The 6036-nt window shown below is 29.4% G+C and overlaps 1 protein-coding gene across 2 annotated transcripts in view; it reads left to right on the top strand.

The window, feature by feature from the left end:
* The window catches only part of LOC122270104 (calcitonin gene-related peptide type 1 receptor-like), a 264250-nt gene that overhangs the window by 190005 nt on the left and 68209 nt on the right, over nt 1–6036 (top strand). The gene's annotated exons all lie outside the window — the stretch shown is intronic.

Genomic DNA, 6036 nt, shown 5'->3' on the forward strand with positions numbered 1-6036 from the left:
GGTAATTTATACAAAAAGTAAAATGCTTCTATGTTTATTTTGTTTTACATATATTTATTGAGTTTATATTGGTATTGAAATCTCAACCTTGAAATATCCTTTACTGGCTTCGTAAACTTATAATTCGTAATCATTCAGTATTCCTGGAAATAAAAATGATTCTAAAGGAATAATGTCATTCCTTTTATAGACAGAGAATCAAAAACAGTAGTTATTCATCTGTATTCATTCTTATTAAAGCAACATTTTAACTCTCTACTTCTTCGCATAAAAATTTTATGTTTAATAATTGTTGTGAAATACCTTAATCGATACTTTCAGAAACTATGTTATTTATTCTAATGCAAGAAAGAGTTTCCATTCCTGCGTTGAAGCGCATAAAAAGACAACGAATTTTTTCCCCCTCTTAAGTGCAACAAAATGGCAACAGTTACCCGGTCACGGATGCCTTTCTTTTGTACTATGCTTAACTGCCTGCACTTAAAATGAGGTTATCATTTTTTTTCTTGCTTTTCTTTTAATTTTAATTGAGAGCTTGGAAAATTCTTTTTAATCGTTTGGTAATTTCTTTTGATTAGAATTTCATAAGTGCTCTTCGATATTTTTATCTTTAAATGATGTAAATTTGCAGGGTTGCCACAGGCGACTATAAAAGCAAGAAGTGGAGACTAATATATTTCAAAATCTCATTGAAAACTATTAAATTTAGTAACTTTCCTTTTCAAGCATATTTGTAGCTTTCCATTCACGATTCATGAAGGTTCTCGGCGTCTGCCACCGAAGGCGGCACTTACCGATTCGTCCTTTATGTAAGTCGAATAATTAAAAGCGATATTAGTATTTAAATCGGGATGAAAATGAAAAAAAAGGAAAAAAAAGAGGGACATACACAAGTACAATCCTAAAGATCAACTTTATATCAAATTCGATTGTTTTGTGAACCAACTAATAAAGAATTTAGTTTACCAATGGAAAAGTTTTAATTATAAATCATTTGAAATGTAAGTTCTAGATTTAGTTAAGATTAAATAGTCAAAGAGATTATAAATAAATAAATAAGAATTAAGTTTCAATAACTTTTAGCGATTACAGTCGCATGAAAGTGTATCTAATAGAAGACAAGACAAAGAATGAACAGTGCGAAAAACGAAGATCCTAAATAACTTTTAATCTAGTGATTAGCTGTTTACGTACTAGGACTCGGCTTTAACGGTTTAAAAGATAATCTTAATTATGCTGATTAATTAGAGCAGGCTATATTCTAATTTTCGAAGCCAAACACAAAAGCATTCTTTCTTTGAATTATTATACTTTTTTTAATTAGAGCAGACGATATTTTAATTTAAGAAACCAAACACAAAAGCATTCTTTCTCTGAATGATCATACCTTTTTATTTAAAGTAGGCGATATTTTAATTTGCGAAACCAAACACAAAAACATTCTTTCGCTCAATTATCATACCTTTTTAATTAGAGCTGGCGATATTTTAATTTACGAAACCAAACACAAAAGCATTCTTTCTTTGAAGTAGCATACTTTTTTTTCGATTGTTCAGGTTCTTGACACTTAAAATATGGTTGAAGGGATAGCCGCTATTTGGGAAAAATGATCCAGTTGTTAGATTAGGAGAGCGGTCGAAAGTTTGAACTCCTTGATGTTAATTTTACTTTTTACGTATTTTGCCATATCTCGGGAAATTTTTAAGCAAATCTAGTACAAATTTTTGCTCACAATTATTAAATTAAAATTAAACCAAAGATAATTTCATGGAAAAAAAAACAATTCTAACAATTATTTATTGTTTTATTTAATAATTGTTGGTAAATTTTGAATTAATAAAAAGGCATGCAAATGTTTACATCTTTTTAAACAATGTAATATTTTATTAAAATATCCAAACCTTTAACGAAATTAGTCAAATAGCTCCTAAAAAATCGATATTTAAATCCATAATTTTTTTTAAAATCAATAACTAAAGAACATAAAGTTTTTCGATAACATAACGAAATTAAGTATAAATTTATAGTCTGCTCTCACATTGGCCTATTTTTAGTTATTGCCAATATTCCCAGGGGCACTAACATCTATGAAAGAGTTCGCTTTGGAGATTAGTACTCTACAATGACAGAGTTTAAGTTTAAAATAACACAAGAGTCGGTGTTGTTGCAGTTACTTTACGTCGCCCTAGAGCTGCACAATGGGCTATTGGCGACGGTCTAGGAAACATCCCTGAGGATGATCCGAAGACAAGCCATCACAATTTTGATCCTCTGCAGAAGGGATGGCACCCCTGCTTCAGTAGCCCAACGACCTGCACGCGAAGTCGAGTACTTTACGGTAGAACAGTTTAACGAGGACCCATACCGCACACCCTCGGTCCCTACGCAGACTGATCACCCACCCGCACACTGACCGCAGCCAGTGATGCTTGACTTCGGTGATCTGCTGGGAACCGTGTCTTAACGATCAGTCCACTGAGGGACCGCAAGAGTCGGAAGTGGCTATTGAACTTAACGTTCAATGCTCAAACAGCATTGCACAAATGCGAATCGCACGGAACGGCATTGCACGCAAACGGCATTGCAAGGAATGCACAAACGGCATTCAGAAATCTGTTAATTGGAAAAATTAAATAAATTAAAAAGAAAGGTCATGCAATATATAATTATCTAAGATAGGTAAACCTACTGAGGTTTTTTTTAAGAGTAAGGCCCGAAGTGTGACTTTAAGATACAATGTGTTATGGCATTAAGAAAAGTATAAACCTTAAATTACCTTAAATGCTTTAATATTAAAGCAGCGAAAGAAACATATCAGTGATAAACAATTTGTTGTTGTTGTCTTAGGCTATTAAGACAAGGGGTGCAATTGTTCTTGTTTTCCTGTGGTGCCATTTAGGACAGAGAATTCGATTTTTGCCACACCCATACTTCTCACCCATTTCTAGGGCGGACCCATTCATACATCCATTTAGTTATTCACAGATCATAATATTGACCTGAACCAGAGAGAGATCCATTTCCCATTCAATAACCCCTGAATTATAATTTGTTAAGGAAACATGGATGATTTTATGACCCTGCAGATTTAACGTGCCTGGATTAAAACTCTCATGAAAGTGAGAACAGCGCTCTGCCAACCAGGCTATCCCGGTCCACCAGAAGTAAGCAAGTATATAAATGTATGCAAAAATTGCAGCAACAAAAATCATGCGATCTAGATAATATATTACAAAAAAAGAAGTAAAACTGTTCATCCCCATGTCTCGCCTTGTTTTCTGAAAAGATGCATATTTATGGAAATTGATAACGTCAACTGATATCATAAAAAAAGAAATTCTTTTTAACATAAACGTAAATTTACTAAATATATTGAACTTATAAAGGCTGAAAGAATCATGAATTAAAATTGTTATTTTTTTCTATTCCTAACGCAATTTTTTATTTTGAATTCTTTCTAGTATTACAATTGAAAAATTTGAATCATAAGATGTAAATCCTCTCGGAGCATACTTTATCTTTATTATGCCGTAAAACATTCAATAAATTCCATTAATTCTTGACGTTAGACTATTAATTTTATGACACAAAAGAATGATGAATCTAAAAATATGAGTCGAGAAATTATAACTTTGCCTTTAGCACTGCTATGAGGTGAATTTGATTTTCTGCTGTGACAGCTTGCGAAATTTCACCTGAATTAAATTCGTTTCTTCCGAGTAAAAATTTAATTTTGAGGAAAGAAGCATAAGGAATTCGAAAGGAGACAAATTTCGAAAATAAATTATTTTCCGTAATGAGGAGCCAAAACATTTTTCTCTTGTTACTGTTACTTATTTATTTCAACAGTTATTAAACTGTAACTTATTTCAAACTAATATAAGTTGCCACTAGTGTAGCCTCTTACAAGGGAAACTAGGGAAGTGTGACTCGCCAATTTCGAAATAAACTGGTGGGATGTATGCCTTATGAGGAATAATTTTAGGGGCCAACATTCGTTTCGGCCCATAGAAGGTCCTGTGAGAGATAAAAAATAATTCAATATATAGAAAAATCGATATTTTATTACTTCAATGCAGACTATTAGTTATTGTAATTGTATCATAATCCAATTAATTTGTAATTAATTGGATAATTAATTAATTTGCTAATTAATAAATTAATCAGAAAATTAATTAATTATTAATTAATTATTAATAATTAATTGATTTGCAATTACATACTCCAATTAATTTGGAAAGTTTTTTGGAGAAAAAAATTAAAAAAATTTAATGCAAATTTTTTTTTTTTTAATTAACCTAACAGGTTTTTCTGAAAAACTACAGATATATAAAATTTTCGAAATCAATTTTTACAATAAATATGCATTATATAGTACGTGAAAGTACCACAAAATTAATTGGAGTATGAGACAATTACAATAACTAATAGTCTACATTGAAGTAATAAAATACCGATTTTTCTATATATTGAATTATTTTTTATCTCTCACAGGACCTTCTATGGGCCGAAACGAATGTTGCCCCCTAAAATTATTCCTCATAAGGCATACATCCCACTAGTTTATTTCAAAATTGGCGAGTCACACTTCCCTAGTTTCCCTTGTTAGTGGTCATGGCAATTTTGTTTTTGAAAAAATTAGTAAATATAAATAAAATTTGTTTGTCTGTTAAATGGGTTTTCAGATTTAAAATTTTATCTGGTAAAAGAAGAATAAAATATTTAAAATTCTGAAAATTCTAAAAACTAATAATAGGCCAAATTATTTGTTTTTGGAATTGTTTTTTTTTAATTCTTTATGATTCTTTCCACCAGATAAAATTCAAACTCCGAAAATACATTTAACAAACGAATAAATTTAATTTATATTTACTAATTCTGAAACAATTCTAAAAACAAATAATTAATACTATTAATAGTCGGAAACAAATCTTTCTTTCAAATATTATAAATTATAAAAGATTTGTACCCAAGTACTTATCTTAGGCACATATTTTTAAGGAAATACTTTATCCTGTATTATCGCAGCTGATGTCGCAATCATGTGACAAACATTAAGTAAATCTCAGCAATTATTTTCATGAATTTAAATTTCATGAATTATTATTATTAATCATTTGACACGTGTTATTAATTACTTTTTAAAAATTCTAAATCTTCAATTTCTTCATTAGTTCAGAATTGTTTTTAAACGTAGTGAATACTTAGTTGGATTAGAGCCCTGGATAGACTAAGGAACGACACGGCGCCATCTTGGTGACTGCAACTCTCTTGTGACCGCCTCTCTCAATGTAGAAATAGGTTGAGTTTTTATTCTTAAATACCACTTTTTTATTGATCACATTCTTTTCATATTCTTGAAGATTACTCAAATATTTACTATTTATTCTTTTTATTTTTTTTCCTCTCTGAAATTATGTTTTATTTTTATTCTATTCAGTATCTTTTCTGAACTCTTTGGAATTTTTGCAATTGCTTTTGTTATTAGGTTGAAGGGGTTGCTTGATTTGAGATTTAAATCATTATGGACATTATTATCAGTTTTCAAAGGAAAAAATTTGTCAGCAATGGTTCAAATCTTTTTCTTCTTAATCAATACCAATTGTTTAATGGCCTTTTATAATTACATATATAAACTTTAATTGCATATAAACTTCAAGTACAATTAATTCAATTTAATATGAAATCTTAATCAAAATTTCAGATTTAAATAATAACAACAAAATCAAAAAATATTTAAAAATTGTTATTTAATTTTGAAAATACTAAATTAAAAAATATGTGTTTGTTAATTAAAATATAAAGCATATTATAAATATTAAACCAATAAATTAACTTGAACAGCGTCAAAATTTTCTGAATTTTTTTTTTTTCAAAATGCACTAATTTTGTTTTTTTAATCGTTTATCTTACCATCATCTTATCGGTATTACAAAGATAAGAATTAAAGCTATTTAATTTATGCAGATTCACTATGATTGAGAGTTATGTTTGCTTTTGTGGTAGTATTTTATTTGAGTTTTTGAAATATTGTGT

Source organism: Parasteatoda tepidariorum, chromosome 4 (assembly GCF_982258835.1).
Source record: "Parasteatoda tepidariorum strain Cologne lab strain chromosome 4, Ptep-v5.0, whole genome shotgun sequence".
NCBI classification, from domain to species: domain Eukaryota; kingdom Metazoa; phylum Arthropoda; class Arachnida; order Araneae; family Theridiidae; genus Parasteatoda; species Parasteatoda tepidariorum.